The sequence below is a fragment of the Excalfactoria chinensis genome, chromosome 1 (genome assembly GCF_039878825.1).
Source record: "Excalfactoria chinensis isolate bCotChi1 chromosome 1, bCotChi1.hap2, whole genome shotgun sequence".
NCBI lineage: Eukaryota > Metazoa > Chordata > Aves > Galliformes > Phasianidae > Excalfactoria > Excalfactoria chinensis.
In genome coordinates, this window is record NC_092825.1 from 99,141,182 (window position 1) to 99,160,183 (window position 19,002).

The 19,002-nt window shown below is 45.4% G+C and overlaps 1 protein-coding gene across 4 annotated transcripts in view; it reads right to left on the reverse strand.

The window, feature by feature from the left end:
- TIAM1 (TIAM Rac1 associated GEF 1) overlaps positions 1-19,002 on the reverse strand; it is a 170,019-nt gene that overhangs the window by 83,530 nt on the left and 67,487 nt on the right. For 2 of the 4 annotated variants that reach the window (XM_072327277.1, XM_072327284.1), the window contains one exon: positions 2,409-2,587. The exons of the other annotated variants lie outside the window; for them this stretch is intronic. The gene's annotated coding sequence lies outside the window, so the exon portion shown is untranslated. The remainder of the gene's footprint in view (positions 1-2,408; positions 2,588-19,002) is intronic. 4 annotated transcript variants of the gene reach the window in all.

The window sequence follows — 19,002 nt, forward strand, 5'->3', positions numbered from 1 at the left end:
GAGAAGTGCCAGACTTCAAAGTAAATAGCTGTCCCTTTTTAATTCCAGATATTGGCGCTTTAGATGAGGATGCCTTTGCAAATCCTGCAGACAGCTATCTATCCAGGTGATTAGCCCAGAGCTCGCTCCTGTACCCAGGGAGGGCAACTTCTGAAGCCTTACCCCAATCCCTCCGTCTTCCCCACCTATACGCTGCAGGTCCCACTGTATATTTCCACTAGTCGATCCAAACCAGTTCAGGTGTTTATAGGATCTTGCAAACAAGTTCACCAAAACGGGAAAAATTAAACTGAGAAGAAAAACAAAAGACTACTTTTAAAAGTTTAGTTTTGCAGAGCTCATGAGCTGAACGCGCACGCACCAGCACCAGCACGAGGAAGCCTGCCTGGGGACACAGCAAGGACAGGCGGCATGGCTGCAGAGCGATGCAGGAGCCAGAGAAGGGGGAACATGGTGGCAGGGGCAGCTGTGGTGCAGATGCAGTGTCCTCAGCTAGCAGGAGCGAGGCAGGGGAAGGGAGCCTCAGCCCCCCCCCCTCCTGGGGCAGCAGCAGACACCCTAGGGCAGAAACGCCTCCAACTGCTCCAGCCACAACTGCCAGATGCTGCCTGTCTACAGCTTAACCGAATTTAGCACACTCAATGAAAAAAATCTGTATCAAATTAAGAAAATGAGTCATATTAATGGGACTTGCACGTAAACGCTGATAGGACAAAGGCTCCCCTTGTTAGCTCGCCCGCCTGAATCCAAAGGTGACCATTAAAGACCTACTGAGGTACCCACAGGACACTACATAAATCAAGTGTGACATGTCTTGATGCTTTAAACAGGACTGTCAAGCATGGCCAAGGATTGCGACGTGTCAAAAATCTGTTCTGAATTATTCTCCAAAAGCAGCAGAGATTAGTGCACACAGACCATTATCACAAGCAGAACCAGTTGGAAATTTTTCAGCAGAAAATGTTGATTCATCAAAACCCAAACTCTTTGTGGGAATAGATCGGTTTTGATGAAAGGCTTTTCCATTCCATGAGGAAGAAACACGAAAACCAAAGCAGGGAGACAGGCACGTCTCCCAGAGGAGATACCAGCTCAGTGACTCAGTCACTTGCCAAAGAAGCAGATGATCAAGATCTGTATCTGCAACCCAAGTGAAGCAAACAAGGGGCTGCAACTTGTTCATCTGCATCCTCGAGGGGCAACTGCTCCTACAAGATCTGTTCCGTCCTGGTTCAGAAGAGGAAAAACATAAAAATCATGGAAGTTCAGGAAGGATCAGGAAGGCCTGTCTACTGCACACCAATAGACAGTAAGGATTTCTTTTTTATTCTTTTTATCACGGAAAACAAAGACTCAATATGTGACTGTGATATCAACACTAGGATATCAGCAAGGAGAACAAAAATTCTGCAGCCAATCTTTAGAAAAAACAATGCTCCTTCTATCAACTACCATAGACGGACTGGTTGAACTCTAGCTGAACTGCTGAGTCTTTGCCGGATGAGTCATAGAAAATGGTTACAGATAAAGAAGATCACATTCCAAATGACCACTGATGATGGTCCCATCTAAGAACACATTTCTTTTCAAAACTGGAATTCTTGTTTCTCTTCCCTTCTCCCCAATATTAAGTACTCCTCAGAAATATTACAAAGTTAAAATATTTGCTTAAATTAAACCTAAGTTACTAACTCCCCAGATTCCAAAAAGTTGGGCCTTTCGATTCCAGGAGAAAATCTGACATATTATTAACTTTCAACCAAATTTGAAGCACCTCGCAAGACAACAGATTGCCAATTTAAATTTAGATTCTAGTAGGAGGCCCTGGTGACAAATCTGTATTTTTTCTCCTGGAGCGAAGCTTGAAGGTTGTGAGAACCAGAACAATGATTAAATCCACGGTGAGCAATGGTTCTACTGAAATAAACTTCTGCGCAAATCTTCCAGCCGATGACAAAGATTTTTACTGAACTCACAAGAACCACACAGGAAAATGTACAAGGCTAATAACCAAGTGCGAACATACATATTTTACTGTAATTAACATGTGCAAGAAGGGGACTGAAATTCCACGCTATGCCTTTTGAGTTTCCCAGAAACTCCAACAGCATATTTAATTGTTTTCAAATAAGAACCTTTTAACTAGCCATTGCTCTTTTGTAAGCCATTCTCGCATACGTTAAAGCATGGGATGGACTCCAAAAAGGCCCCGCAGGCGATTCAAATCAGAGGAGGAGAGAGAGAGGAAGGGATGTCATCAGTAGCTGCTTGATAGCAATTCAAATGCTTTTGTATTGCTAAATGGGTGTAACCATAAACCACATGCAGCTTATCCAATTTTTCCCCTCCCACGAACCATTATAAAAACACAGCAAACTCCTCAAGAAAATGTATGGACACACATGTACCTTCCAAGGCAATACTGGTATCCAGCGCAACCTTCCCCAAGAGAACTGTGGCATTTAGAGGTATAGAATTGCAAATGATACCAAAATGAACAGTTACTGGGATTGCAGAAGCTGTCAGCACCTGCCACTCAGCGCCTCCATTACTCCCTCGTCAGAGTCTATGACTATATGCCAAAAACCTGGGGAGAAAGAGGGGAGAAAAAAAAAAACAACAAAAATCAGACAAAGGGTTAGCAGGAATGGCCATACAGGAGGACACATTCTGCCAAGTCCTATTATCATCACTTACCTAGGAAACATCATTCAATACAGCATGCAAATGCTGTGTTTCAATTTGAATTATACAATCCGATGAGAGCAGAATAAACGAAAAGCCCAACCAGATGCCCTGAGCCCAATCTGCAGAGCTCCCCATCCTGATGCTTTTTGCAATACAATTCCCTGATGAACTGAAGGTGCCCTGCAAAGGAGCAGTCAGGGCAGAGAACACACCTGTGCCTGCAGCTGGGACAGGGCTCCAAACATGGCCTCTCACAAAGGCACCCTCAGAGGGATGCAGGCTCGGCCTCTGGAGGCAAACCACCCAAGAAAGGCCTGAAACTAAGAGACCCCAGAAAAAATGACTCTGTGCCGACTGCCTAATTTATGACAAGGGTAGTAATCCCAGCAGTGACTTCATTAACATTTTCCAAGGACAAATCAGAAGCGTACAGCAGAGCGTTAACGTGATTTTGTGCATGGCGAAAGGCTCTTGGGGTTAACTGCACCCATAAAAGCACAGATACAAGAGACAGCCTGTGCCTACCTAGACCTCAGACTGGTCATAAGAACAGTCCTGAAGTCACACAGGTGCTTTTGCACAAACCCAGGCAATTTCTTGGCCTGGTACCACTGGGAGCCATGCAGGGCCCGGTCCTGTGAGGCACTGCGGGCCCACTAGAGTAGTCAGGGCTCTGCCCACAACAGCTCTTGTCACACCGCTGCTCCTCCATGGCCCTGCAATAGTGCCAACAAAATGCCACAAGCCCAGTTGTACAAGTTATAGATACCTCCAAAAGGCACAAGAAAAACAAAACAAAAAGCTTTGGATGAGATTACCGATGCCTATCAGGTTATTACAGCTATCTGGTGGGGAAACTGTGATCCCCACTTGGCTGGGATCTCAAAAGAAATGAGCGTCATCGGCTCCCTTCCAAATTAAAAACATTCTCATTCTCTTTTTCCTCCTTCATGTTCCCCTCTCTGTTCCCCACCTCCCCCTCTCCCCCCAAGCTGTTGGTTGAGTTCTGTCTGAAAAGCGGTTCATGCATTGCTCAGGAGCTGACAGAAATTAATAAAATGAAGCTCATTTATATTGAAATGGACTCATTATCATGCCAGCTGCCAATAGTTTATAAGACAGGAATCTTGCTGACAAACAAGGTCCTGCAGGCAAGAGGCTTTCCACCTGCATCCACCGCATGACGGATAATCCTGTGAAGTACATTCCTCACCTCCAAAGAAATAGGATTTGTGATAATCTTTTTTTCAGATCTGTCTGCTACGACCACAGAAAACGTGTCCAAAAGAGGAAAAATACAGATGTGGCTGAGCATATATCAGGTTTTCCATCATGAAGTGGTTTTTGAGGAGTCTGTAAATCGGTCAGAAAGATATGCTCCAGCCTGAAGCCAACTCTGCTCACTTCTGCAAGAAACTAGCCACAATATGCCCTGCTCCACACACTGCTTTGCTCCTCCAGTGCAAATTATCCTCTGCTTCTACTCATGCTCTACATCAAAATTTAAATGAATTGACTTGTTTGCTAAATAGGTGAAAAGATCCAAAGTTGAGGCCTGCAACTGGAAGCTGAGTGATCCAAATTTGCACTATGCTCTAGTGTGTCTGAAGGGCTGGCAACATCCTTTGCAAGAACGATTCCTTCAGAAGATAAGGATTCCTTTCAGAAAATGATTGTTCCTATTAACTTCTACAATTTAGAGAGACTTTATCAAATGAAACCAAGCTGCACCTCTCAAGGAAAACATCAGGTTTTCATACTTCTCTTTGCCTGTCATTAATGTGCAACAGTCCTCATCTTCACACTCCATACTTCACCCCAGCAGCCCCAGTTCTCCTGCTCAGTAGCTCTGGGGGTCCTTCAGTGTGGAGCCTGGGATGCAGACCCCCCTCACACAAGGCAATGGCTAAAGGAAAGTCCTTGAGGCAAAAAGGGATGTATGCATTCCTCCATCAGGAGAAAAGGAAGCAAAATGGTTTGTTACAGCTTGCTTCCCAGCACAGAGCCCTCCCTTGCAGGATTTGCTTTAGGTGTTCTTGGATGCTTGCTATGTGAGCAGAGCCTAATTGAGGAGCAGCTAACTGCATGCTCAGATCACTGGTATCTCACAGCAGCCACTCTCAGAGCTGACAGACAGCTGCAAGCATGCATGCTTGGAACAGCCCACCTCGTTAAAAAAGAATCATCAAAGGAAGAGTTTCAATCTGTGCTCAAGACCAAATATTCAGTCTTCAAGCCGCTTCATGCAGACGTTCATGCACAAACACACATCTATACACATCTCTGATGCATCTGTGCATGCGTGTATGCCAATGCCTACATATATCAGTGCAACTTCTCTTGTTCTTTCAAGTCTTGGAAGTAGCACAGCTGTATTTATTTCACAGCCACAAAACAGTGCCTTGAAAAATCAGGCCAAGGAGTTCCCACAGGGCTCAGAACACAGCAGCGTAAGTCAGTTCAAACTGAGGGAGCTCGCAGCAAGCCACGATGAATGGATTAAATGAGAGAATAGTAAGGAAGAAGAATACATTAAAGGAGTACCTAGTTATTCATCACATCTGCTACCTGTGATTCTAGGTACAGCAAAGAGAGGTTTGGCTTTCATATGATGATTTTACAATGCCAAAGGAGGAAAAAAACAGCACACTTGCTTTCTTTCTGTTTGCAGACACTCAACATGAGCTTTAATGGATGAAAAATATGAAAGCTACAGCTTTCTAAAAGCCTCCTTTTGAAAGCAGAACCCTTCCTGTCCAGCAAAGAAAAATTAGCATGCAAGTATATCTCCTTGTCCAGCAAACACAACAAGCTGGCTAGAAGAACAACAGCTCCCCTTCAATTCTATTTTTACTTTTCTATTTTATAATGGGTGGGTTTTGTTTTGTTTTGTTTTGTTGTTTTTTATGTCAGATTCAAAATGCAACTGCAAATGTGAGATCAGTTAGTCATTCCACATATCTTCATCCAGCTTTGTGAAGCCACCAGGATGGATATATATATAGACAGGAAACAGCAGTCATTTCAAATAGAAAATATTTAATATTAATCTGTACCTTTGGGCTGCATTCTCCACCCACTATCAAATCCTATTCTAAACCACTGTAGCTTCAGTGTTCGATCCTGCCTACTGAAATGGAGAATCACTTTACTTGTAACCGGAGGCCATATTTTGTTAGCCTTTATTACCACTTGTTAATATGAATTGCTGCCAAAATCAATGGTAGCATCTACCCTGAGAAAAAGGTAAATGCTCTAGAGTGCTCCAGGGTCCTGCTGCCCTGACAGTTCTCATCCTGTATTTCAGAGCTTCCCTTGGCAAAACAAAACACAGCAAGCAACAGGAGATGGATGGACAGATAATGGATGGATGGATGGATGGATGGATGGATGGATGGATGGATGGATGGATGGATGGATGGATGGATGGATGGATGGGTGGGTAGATGGACTGGATGACTCATTGGATAGGTGGATGGAAAGGAGGGAGACAAGGAGGGAGGAATACAGGCAGTAAGAAAGGTAGAAAGGAAGGCAGGAAGGCAGGCAGGAAGGCAGGCAGGCAGGAAGGAAGGAAGGAAGGAAGGAAGGAAGGAAGGAAGGAAGGAAGGAAGGAAGGAAGGAAGGAAGGAAGGAAGGAAGGGAGTCTTCTCTAAGCCCAGATCTTTGAGATGGCTTTCTGTGATTGACTTCTTTTAAAGTAGTTTAAGTCAAATATACTCCTCTTTGTGTTTTCTTAATATAAAATGCCATATAAACCTTTTGTTTGTGAGGAAAATGAATTTTAAACCAACTACTGCTCATGTTACGTGTCAAAAAGATCTCATGAATCAGTAGTCAGATGATGACGACCACCCAGACAAGGCTGGGAGGGATGTCCGCACATCAGCTAGAACTGACCAGCAGTGTTGGAACTGCACAAACTCTTCATAACCACCTCACTAACATGCACCTTTTGCATCTGTCATAGTTAGGAGAACAATGCCGTGTGATTGCTCCAGATGAAGAGGAGGGGAAAGAAAAATAAACCCACATTCTCTTTGTACAGAATTCATAATGAAGAGATGTGGGAAGCCTTGTTCCTCCAGCTGTAGCACCACACCTATGAGAATTTCTAAGGAAGGGACAAAAAAAGAAAGAGAGAGGAAGGTCTGTCAGGAGACCCACAATCTCTGTATAAGCGGCAATCATCCCCAAATCACAGCTAAAGAAGACAAAATCAGAAGCACGGCACTGACAGAGCACCTTGATAACGCATGAACAGAACGGGCAGCCAGCCCAAGGGGAAGCTCCCTATTCAGGGTTTCTATATTTCTACTAGAGGATGCAAATAACTGACCCAGTTGCAGGTTTGTTTGTTTTCTAATCACTTTTCCAAGTATCTTATGAGTCTTCAGTCTTTCTCCTTCCCTTTCCTTTTATTTTTAATGGTGGGAAAATCCCCCTCTCTTCCCTACGGGAAATCTGCAAGGATTTACACGTTGAAAGAAAAGGGCAGAGCAGGGAAAGGATTCTAATTTCAGATCATCAGACATAAGCAAATCTATGGGAAGCCAAGAGGGCAACTCCCTGGAGCCGTGGGGCAGGCTAACAGCAGCTTGCGCACAGGGTGCTGGGAAGTGGGGGATGGGTTTACAGCCTGCCTTGGGGCTGTATTGGTGGCACATAGAGCTGCAGGGCAGCAGGAATTGGCCTGGCCTCCGTGGAGGGAGAATGAGAACAGGAGCTAAAGCTGGAACAACTACATGAAAAAGGAAAAGAATTCCCCAAATGCAACTGAAATAAAAGTAAAGCGTGGCTTGTTTATTTACCTTAAGGTTGTACATTATTGTTATTACACTTTGACTGAAATGCTCTTTCCGTTGGTGCCAATGGAACAGAGAACTGCTGATGCACAATGAGGACAAGGTGTGCCAAATGCTTTAAAAGAAAAACAAACACGTATTTAGAAGTAACAAGAAAATGTTCAGAGCAGGAGACAAGCCATCAAGTGGGTGTAGCAGTGTATTCGCATTGGACAGATGCTGCCAAACCACCCAGAGTGACAATCTCAAGTAATAAAAATCAAAATCCTTGGCTTGAGTGAGTGGGGAGCCATAGCAGGCAGGATGTGAAGGATAAAAACATTGTGGAAGAAAAAAATTAAGGCCAATAATTGGAGTGGGGGGGTGGAAATTGGAGAGGAAGCATTTAGTATATACCCTCGTTTAAACACATAGGTAAGTAATCTGATTTTCAAGCAATGCCAAAGACCTCACACAGATCATTAAGATGGTGCCTGAGATACGAACACAAGTATCTAATTTTAGATACCCCAACTTAAGTACCAAGGAGGGATTCCAGAGGTCTAAGGAAAAACACAGAGCAAATTAAACTCAGGCGAGCTCGTGATGAGAGCAGCTCTCACATTTTCACCAGACTTCTCTGACGGAGAATGAAGAACCTCACCGAGGTAGAGCAGCACGGCAAGGTAAGCTGTAGAATCAGCAGAAAAGTTAGAACTTCTGCAAAGGGACCAGTAAGAGTACAACAAGGATGGGGATTAAAGAAGAGGATGTATTTTTAAGTTGCTGGAATAAAAGAATAGAATCATAGAATCGTTAAGGTTCGCGAAGACCTCTAACATCACCCAGTCCAACTACCAGCCCACCCCCACCATGCCCACTGCCCACGTCCCTCAGTGCCACATCCACACGGCTCTTCAACACCTCCAGGGATGGTGACTGCACCACCTCCCTGGGCAGCCTGTGCTACTGCAGCACTGCTCTTGCTGAGAAGAAATCCTTCCTAATATCCAACCCGAACCTCCCCTGATGAAAGCTGAGACCATTCTTTCTCATTCTATGGCTAATACCTGAAAGAAGAGGCTGACTCCCACCTCACCACAACCTCCCTTCAGGTGGCTGTAGAGTGCAATGAGGTCTCCCCTGAGCCTCCTCCAGACTGAACAAACCCAGTTCCTGCAGCCACTCTCCATCAGACTTGTGCCCCAGCCCCCTCACAGCTTCGCTGCCCTTCTCTGGACATGCTCCAGGGCCTCAATAACTTTCTCATAGTGAGGGGCCCAAAACTGAACACATAGCAAGGCAGCATGCCTTGTGGAAGTCCTGGCACTAGTGAGCTCCTACATTTAGGTCAGAATTTAGCACGATTCAGATGCCACTGAAAGCATTTGTTGTTGTCAGCACACTTATGACTACATGGCTTCTGGTTTTGTCTAATGAGATGATATCAAGCACTCCAGAGCAGGTTCCACAGCCTGGCATTACCATAGAACAAACCCCTACCATTTCAACACCATGCGTACAGAAACGTTCATGCAAAACTCAGCTGGTCTGCACTAGCTTGCCGCTGTCAGAGTTAAATTAAGCATGCAGATTTTATCTGGTACGTCCTGACAGAACCTGATCACTCAAACGCCATCACTGAAATGCACTCGCACTGCAGTACACTTACTGGGCTTACCGGTTTTAGTTACAACTCAAATATCACACATCTCTTGATAGCCCAGCTCTACCCCACTGAAGGAGCACCCGGTACTGAAGTCCTCGCCTCAGGAGCTGCCTCCTCAGTTCAGAGGGGGCAAAACCTACAGGGAGCCCTGACCTCTTGGGAGACATCTCAGGGAGAGCTCAGAGCCCACCGTGTGTGGGGCCAGGGATGATGGTGAACATTTCTGAGAAGGAAAGGCCAAACTATGAAGCAGGGTAAGGCAGCATCATGATGGAATGTGAAACCAGCCAGCTCTGAACCTGGCTTCAAAAGAAAGTGAATGCTCTGACTTAATTTTCACTAAGGGCACGGGGGAGTGAAGTGTGTGAATACCACATCTGAGGTATCTGGGGAGCTAAATTGAAAGGATTTAAAATGTGCCAGTCAGCAGGAGTTTTTAATCTGCATCCCAAAACTATGAGAGAAGTGGTACAAGAAACCACAGGTTTAAGTACAATAATTTTTATATTAAAACCTGCAGATCAGGATCCTGCCTGGGACTGGGGAACAAGTGATCCAAGAAATGATACAGCCATCTGCCAAGCCTCAACCACGTGCGAAGCTGGGGAACACGTCTGAGAGGCGGAGGAACAGCACAGCAAGAAGTGGGAAATGAGTAAAATGCCACACGGATTGTGGCACGCTCATCCGATCTCTTCCTCCAACAGGATAAGCCACTTTATAGTGGAGGAGTGAGGAGAAGATGTCTTTCTGGGAAAGCACTGGCTAAGATGAAGGTGACAAAGACTAGCATAGGAATAACAGTATGAGTAAGAAACTTAACAAAGTGGTTGTGCTGGAAGGAGAATTATCTGACTCAAGGGACAAGGTTTTTCAATGCTTCCAATGATGACATGCGAAGAAAAGAACACACTCCTAACTTGTGCTGATGACACTGAGAAAGTCACAACACAAAAGAGATATTTGGTCTCATATTGATCATCAGATCACATCACTTATGTGATATAATAGTGATAAAAAAGCAGATGTAGTCAAAAAATGCCCAACACGTTTTCCCAGTTGAAACAACAGTGAATGCTCCTGTAGAAGCCATCCACCTCATCCAGAATAACGCTTGCAGTCTTCACCATCCATGGCAAAGCCCAATAAAGGGAAGGATACCTTCAACAAAAGCAAAGCAGATACAATGAAGCCCGGAGCTTCCTTCTGAGGGTTAAAACAAGATGATTGCTTCATATAGCGAAACAAAAAGGCCGCATGAGGACAGGATCTGTGTTCACAGGCAGAAAAGGGTAACATGAACAGTCAATTCAAATAAATGTATTCATGACAGTTTTCCAAGTTCTCCTATGGCTTTGCAAAGTATGGCTCGTGCAGGAACAATGTTGCAGCTGGCATGCATAAGTTACTTGCAATCAGTGGAAAGCCAGCAGTGAAGGATGGTCAAATGCAGGTTTCGTACCTTTGAGCTCCTCCAAACATGCAACAGACTGTCAAAAGGAGCTTCTGTTTTCTTCTTCCTCTGAAAACAATTCAAAAACATCACTAAATAAAGAGCAAGGAGATTTGGAACATGGGTTCCAAATCCCGCGTGGGAATTTTCCAGCATCAGGTTCCCACTTTCTCTTAGTGCCTCACTAAATACTCTATGACAAGCGTAAGCAACTAATTACAAGATAAACAGATGACAACTGTCCTAGCGCCACCCTATCATGCCTAAAATGTAGTGCCTTAAGACAGCCTTGTGTGGAGGTGCCTCCCACAGTAGAAAATTAAGATTTTAGGCTCCCCAGGCAGAGGACTCCCATCTGGATCTTCCCTGTCATGGAGGAGTGGCATCCTCTTGGGTACAGGACAGAAAGCTGCGTGTGAATAGAAATCGCTCAGCACCTGACTCCATCTGCAAGCTCCAGCGATGCAGCACTGTCTGAATGCAGCCCTCCGCAAGTTATAACTGCTTCCAGAGTTCCTCAGCTGTCCCAGATTCACAAACCACATTTCAGTGAATAAACCTTTCACCAAAAAAGAAAAATGGATCTCCTACCCCGAGGTGAAACATTACTGGAAAGTCACCAGGTATTGCTATTAGAGAGGGTGCTACAGAGCCTGCCTGACCGAAGCCCAACCGGAGTATTGGTGGAAAACTACTTACTGTCAGCTCTGCTTCAGTGCTTTCTTACAAGAGAAGGTCGTTAATACATTCTGCCTTAGTCCTTATTAGAAGAATATTTGTCTTACCTGTAGATGTTACTACAGGGTATAGTCACGTAAATGAAACACTACACGGTGCTAAAATATAATGTACATAAGTGGGATTTACTTATTATTTTTAAGGAATTCTAAAGTACATATTAGAAATGCAAATGTTTAATGAAACAATAGCTGAGCCTCTTCAAAAATGCCGGCCTGGAGAAATATCAGCCACACCATCAAATGAAGATGCCATAAATCTACACGGCACTTTATAATTTCAGTAGCACTAGGCGTCATTCCCTCATTTCAGTGCTTCATATTGGTATGAGGCCCAAAATAGTCCTAAAAGAAAACACCTAGCTTCCCCTTTAAATTTACAGAGTGGTAGATGATTTTAGTAGCTGAGAAAGCTACTGATATTTTCTGTGGCATCATTCCCAGCCCATATGAAAATAAAAGTTGTGGTAAAAATGCACACATCATGTATTCGTGAGCATACTGATCATATTCACCTATGTCCAAGCTACAAGTGAATTATTCAGCCCACCTGAGCTCACAACTGCTCCTGAATTCCCATAAATGGCACCTGCCTGATAAAGGAAGAGGTCTCTGAACTGCAGAAGTGACCACTCTTCTCCCCCACTTTCTTAGCACTGGTTTTGTGGGTATGCACACAGGACCCATAGGCATGCTGGAGCCTCTGTAATGCAAAAAGCAGCAGCACAGAGAAAGATCCCACTGTGTTCTTGGACAAAGAGAGTTTTAGTGAAACAGGTGTTAAAAATAGTATCACGGAGCCCAAACATTAGGCCTCCTGTAAGCCAAGTTTCCTCCCTGCAGTGCCAAAGCCACCGGGGAAGGTGACTGCCATGCCTTTTGCTCCTCAGCCAGTCATAGCCTCGTCACATCACCATGCCGATCCAACAGGCCTACAGCAGGACAATGAACTTGCTTTAATAGCACATCAACATACCTCAAAGACAAAGGCTATGGCTGTTTTAAAGGGAATTTTTAATGGAAGCCCCTCGTGCTATTTTTGACAGACGTGAAAGACACCTTTATCATCAGGTTCAACAAAGATTCCTTCACATTGCAGTGCTGCATCAGCCTTTGCCTCTCCTTTTGGAAGGCAGCAAGCCTGCCCTGTCAGTGCTCTGGAGGCCCGCGGAAGTTCTGCCACCAGAGACAGTCTTCCCACCTTTAATGATCAACTTGCCCACTGATGGGCTCCACATCCCTTACAGTAAGCAGCTGTGAAATCACAATGTTTCCAATGCAAACCCCTCCTCCACTTGTTTATTTGCCCTTTTCCACCACTTTCAGAAACAACGTATCTAAATTAAAAGAAGAGGAAGAAAATAAAAGCCAAAGCTTTGCATTTCATCATTTCAATTTTTCAACCATGGAGCCATGGAGCATCCCAAACTGGAAGGGACCCACAAGGATGACCACCAAGTCCAACTCTGGGCTCCACAGAGCACCCCCCAAAATCAAATCTAATGTCTGAGAGCACTGTTCAAACGCTCCTTGAACTCCAGCACTGGGGGCCGTGCCCACAGCCCTGTGCATCCCGTTCCATGCCCACCGCCCTGTGGTGCAGCCCCTTTCCCTGCCCCCCAGCTGCCCCTCCCCTGGCACAGCTCCATGCCGTTCCCTCGGGCCCTGTCGCTGTCACACAGAGCAGAGCTCAGCGCTGCCCCTCTGCTCCCTCTGAGGAGCTGCAGCCGCCATCAGGCCACCCCTCAGCTCCTCTGCTCAGTGCTGGACACACTGAGGGGCCTCAGCCACTCCTCACACAATGCATATAAAATCTTCATCAAAAAGCGATTTTCTTTATATTAAAGGAGGAAAGACAGCTCTGTGCCGTGCAGAAATCCAAGCTACAAATCTATTTGCCAGCGCAGATATGTCAGTCAAAAATTTGCTAGAGCAAGACCTCCGACTACGCTTGCAGAGGCCACTGCAATACAGTTATATGAGCAGCATTGTGACACAGCTTATAGTAACACTTTTTTTTCTCCCCAAAGAAAAACAAGCTTAGCATAAGCTATTCCAGCCAAGTGCAGTTTTGCTGCCGTAAGCGCCATCCGCATGATGAAGGCTCTATGCTGCTGTAACGATGCCGCACGGTGCACCATGGCAGCAATGTGCTGTTAACACCTCTATGGCCTTGCTGCACCGTGCTCTCACACCTGTACTTATCAGTGTGATGGCTTTTTTCCTTCCTAAATCAACCTGGATGCTTTCAGCTTTCTGAGGAGGGAAGGCAGTACTTAGATGTTGCAATGCTGAGCTCTCTTTCCTGAGATGCTACAAGTGATTATTTCCAGCCTACAAAGGTGCCAGCTTCTGGCTGCGCCAAGGGTGGGCAGGAACCTCAGGTCTGTCAGGGGAAGAAGTGTCTCCCTCCACACTGCTGACACCGGCTTTTTTCTTCAAAAGGAAGCTGTTGAGCTCATGCATATCAGCCTCATGTGGAGCAAGTCGCCACATGAGCAACCCAGCCTGTCTGCCTGCAGACATGAGCAGCTCTGCTGAGCACTTCTGCACCCAAAAGCCCAAAGAAATCAGTGTGAAATAATTCAGCAGTCCCCCAAAGAGGCAGGGAGGCTTAAGGAGACACGTGCACATGATGTCAGCCCAGCCTCCTCGGTTTCTCCACTGCAGCTGTTCACTTCTTCTCTGCCTCACACCAAAAAGGAAAGGTAAAAAGATCAAATATGCCCACAGTGGCTACATTGAGGCAGGGTATCCAAAATGCAGTCAAGCTCACGTGTCCCTTGACAAGAGGAACTCTGGGCAACCTGATACAGTGCCTGATCTGAAAGGCAGCAACCCTGTCCATGGCAGGGGTTGGAACTGGATGCTCTCTTAAGTCCCCTCCAACCCAAGCCCTTGTGTGATTCTGTAAAGAAATGATCACTGCTTTAAATGACCAAGAGCCAAAGGAGGACAGCACAGAGTGGAGGAAAAGCACCTTACCTCCAGCCTCTCTCATACACTGTAGCAACCACTGTACTGTCCTGCTGGTGACATCTGCAAGGCTGCAATTAGCTACTAGTATTTCTGTAATCTTACATAGCATGGCAAACAACAAACCCATCAACTGTGACATTTCTGTGGGTTTTCTCTTGGTTCATCTGTTCTGGAGGCTTGTATTTATAAAAGATACAGAAAGTTGATTTTGTTTGCTCCAAACAGATCCACTACGTTTCAGGGCTCGTTTCATGTTTAATTAGGAGATTAATAATTATGGACATACGCAGAGAATCCCTTTAAAAGATAATAACATTTGAGGAGCCACCTCATGTTAAAAATAAGAGTCACAGTACTCCACGAACCACCCGAAATCCCACCGCGTCATTTCATTTATGAGATATCGTTTCCTCTGACCACTTATCAGCACAGCAGACCACAAGGGAGACCTAATTTAAACCAGCCTTGCTTGCAACGCTCTGGAAATGAAACAAATAAACTACAGGCCGCGACAGATGCAACAGCACTTTGAGGCCAGTTCCCACCACCACCACTCACACCGAGCTCTGTTCTATGCTGCAAAGCCCTATTGATAGTGCTAGGTAGAGAGAAAGGAGGAGGCAGGGGCTCTCGGTGCAGGCCCATGCCATAGGACAGATGTGGTTGAGAGGAAAGCCCTCACGACCACCAGCTGGGACCCATGGCAGCTCAGTGGCACATCGCAGCTCCCAGGATGGTGACAAAGCCAGATGTCCAGAATAGAGCCCCACAGAACTTCTGCAGAGCACCTTCATCAAACCTCCAACACTAGAATATGCAGCACCCTTAGTGGGAAAGGTTTACGAACAAAAGAAACCAGGCATTAAGTTTGGTGTGTCTTATCTACACCCAGCTGTGGGAAAGGAGGAAGGCACTCGATTATCACTTTTCATACAGGTTTTAACACGCCTCAACTTATTCCCTGCCTCTTAAAAAAACATGAAAAGGAATGTATAATCACTTTTGCAGGGCACCTTTCTGCTCCGGCTTGCAGAGTCTGCCCTGCATGTACTTTTCCCATCGCGACGTAACTTGCAAAATATTTCACACAATGGCCACTGTGAACTTTTAAAGGCAAACAGCCTCCTCCAGCCCCACCAACAAACTAGGCAGAAGCTTCCATACACACTAGGAAAAACTCCCTGGTGAAATGTGAATGTGTAACTGAAAGGGAGAAAAAAAGGCATGCAATGGTTTGTTTACAGGAGGGAACATAATAAGCTCCGGATAGCAGTGGTCGTGGCTTCTCCACTAGAAGTGACACATCCTGCTCAAGGCCTCTGCTCCTATGGTCTGCTGGGAGCGACAGGCTGTTTGTTTGGGACTCTTCTCTCACCAGAGGCTAAGGAGCCCAAAGAATGCATATGTGCACTCTCAGCCTGGAAGGCCAACAGTGTCCTGGACTGCACCAAAAGAGGGGTGGACAGCAGGGAGAGAGAGGGAGGGGATTGTCCCCTTCTGCTCTGCTCTCGTGAGGTTCCATCCGGAGTATTGCATCTAGGCCTGGGGCCCCCAGCACTAGAGGGATGCTAAGCAGTTAAAGCAAGTCCAGAGGGAGTTGGGCTTGTCTAGCTCAGAGAAGGGAAGGCTCCAAGGAGATCTCATTGTAGCTTTCCAGTACTTGAAGGGAGCTTACAAGCAGGAAAGGGACTGACTTCTTACACTAACACTAATATGACAAGGGGGAATGGCTTTAAATTAAAGAGAAGAAATTTAGGTTAGATGTCAGGGGGAAGCTTTTTCCTCAGAGGGAGGTGAGGCGCTGGCATGGCTGCCCAGAGAAGCTGTGGTGCCCCATCCCTGGTGGCTCACAAGGCCAGGTTGGATGGGGTCCTGCAGCCTGAGCTGGTGGGGGGCAGCCCTGCACATGGCAGGGGCTGGGTGGGCTTTGAGACCCCTTCCAACCCAAACCGTTCTGTGATTTTATGAATGCAACATGCTACAGGCATTTCTTAGTAGCTGCTGCACAGCCTAATGTAGGAAATCCCAAGTGGATGATGGCCCAATCAACACCGGGTGCCAGGGCTGACAGGTACAGACCTCCCCAAGAGGAACCTGACTATGGCACACAGGCAGCGCTGCCAACTGCTGAAAAATACAAGAATATCTCTCCGAGCCATTCATAAAACCCGGTGCTTATCGCGAGACACGGCTTTGTGCAGAAGCAGTAAAAAAAAAGCAGAACATTAGGAAAAGCAGCTAATGAGATTGGGAATATCAGAATGGGAGGAGAAATGAAATGGGTTGTAATTAACCTCAGTAACGAGCAAGAATGCTGGAAAAACTCTAGGAAGGCTCTGTAAGAGGATTTATATGCACGCACAGTAGCCCAGCACCGTTCTGTCTTCGCAACGCTACATTTAAACACAAGATTTTATAGCGCGATCCAATGTTTTTAATTTACGCTTGGCGATTCTGTTTTGATCTTCCTCCTTCAGCCTGAGTCCCGACCACGTTTTGAAAAGGAAATGAGTCTCTGCTTGTCTCAACAAGTGAGCAACACCTGCTCTGGCGCTTTTGGTTTTGCTGCATTGTTTGGGTTTTGTGTGTGCTTTTTTAAAGCCCGGCCTAACAGGCTTAGGGGAAGAAAAAAAAGCCCGTCACCAGTCTGGGGAACAATAGAGCAAAAGACTTTATTCCTTGACTGCTTTGTTTTCAGCAAACATATCCTGATGTGTCTCTGTCAATACAAGATGAAAAATGCAGAAAATGCAAACATAGGTGGGATGCTGCTTCAAAAGGAAAAGGTACGGCCCTGCTTTGGATTCCAGCTTCTTCCTACAAAGCCTGTATTCTGGGATATTGCTGTATCGTCGAGAGACCTTCTTACTGGAACCTTTAGCAAGAAGGGAAAACACAGCAGCGTTCTGCTTGCCAATTCTAATTTGTTTGTGTGAGTTTTCCAGAATAAATGTTCTTTTCCCCACAGAAATCTAATGTCCACTTGCAAGGAAGATATTTCAATGCCATAAAATGAGACCTGAAAAGAAGCTCAGCATTGGCTTAATGCAATTGGCTCTAGCCTGACTCAAGGGATGTTTTTACATGAATACTTAGAGGATGAATTTAAGCACTGTCCCACAAAGCAACATCAGGGTCTTTATCTCAGCTACCACCCTGACAAGTAACTTTATTAAATAGAAACAAGATTAAAAAATTATGCAGAATTCCAGACAGAGTTAACCCATAACTGACACGAGCAGCTTGAAGCACGGATCAATGCAAAGGAAGGATTGCTAGCAATGTATGGCAATGAAGCCATCCCTGTGCTGTTTTTTAGTGAACGTTCAGATGAAGATTAATGGAGATGAGAAAAGCTCTCAGTTTAACCTGTCAGACAGTAACTTCATCCCAAATTAAACTATGAATTGTAGATCCCATAAGAACGCTACTTACACATTTTCTTGCACATGCACCATTTAAGACAATATCCATCAAAATGAAACAGAAAACAAGTTTTTGTGGTCTCCTTTTGTGATCTTTTTGTGTGTGATTTTGCCCAATTAATTGATTAATGGAGCTTGAGGGAAATATTCAGGAGAAGAATGTGATGTGCTGTGAACAGATAAATAAGATGTTTCAGTTGTGCTTCTTTTCTTATTCAGGCCGGTTAAAAGAACAAGCATTAAATAACAGAACTGAACAACGCTAAGTGCAGTTCTTGGTACTAAGCTGCAATAAGAAAGCAAAACATTGTTCATTTTCTTGGTTCCTTTGCTGTGCCAAGTGTAACGTGTTGATAAATTTCTACAGAGAGGATGTAAGTCACAAAGCACATTCTTGTGCGACAGTGTGAAACAACAACGCCAGCCTAGCTCATGCCGTGGGGTGATAACTCCAGCCCACGTGCTCAGATACCTCAGCAACTTGTCCTGGGGGTGCTGAGCTGGGGGCTGATTAGCAGCAGAGGGGAACCTTCAGTCTGGGTTCTGATTCTGGGAAGGCTCATCCATGGCTTCTCTGCAGCTTGCAGCCTGCAAGCTTCTTCCCAGGGCTCCACACCTTCACTGCAACACTCCTGGGGATGCACTAAAGGAGATGCTGAAAGCCTCTGCACAAAAGTACAGGCTGTTAACACTGGGAGAGGGGTTGAGAAGCGATAGTACGAGGGGGAATGGCTTTTAACTGAAAGAGAGGAGATTAAGGTTAGGTGCTAGAAGGAAGCTCTTGCCTCAAAGGGCAGAGAGGTACTGGCACAGCTGCCCATAGAAGCTGTGATGCCCCATCCCTGGAGGTGCTCAAGGCCAGGTTGGATGGGACCCTGGGCAGCCTGAGCTGGTGGGGGAGCAGCCCGGCCCATGGCAGAGGTTAGAACTTGATGATATTTAAGGTCCATTCCAATCTTAGCCTTTCTATGAGTCTGTCAGTCTATGAATATGCATATGGAGTAAAACTGATGAGGACAAATCACATTCAGTATCATGACAACTACCTATAAATTTAAATTCAGACAGCACTATACCAAACATGACATACTGAACTAGTCTGATCATGAAGCTGTGATTGATGTCCCATCAGACTTAAATGCATTAATGTTTTGTTTGTTAGACTAACCTACAGTAAAACCTTGACATCCTACCAATGTCTTCAAATCCCTATAGATGGAGTAACACTGATGCAATAATCATCCCATTTTTTCAAAGGTAGTTGCAG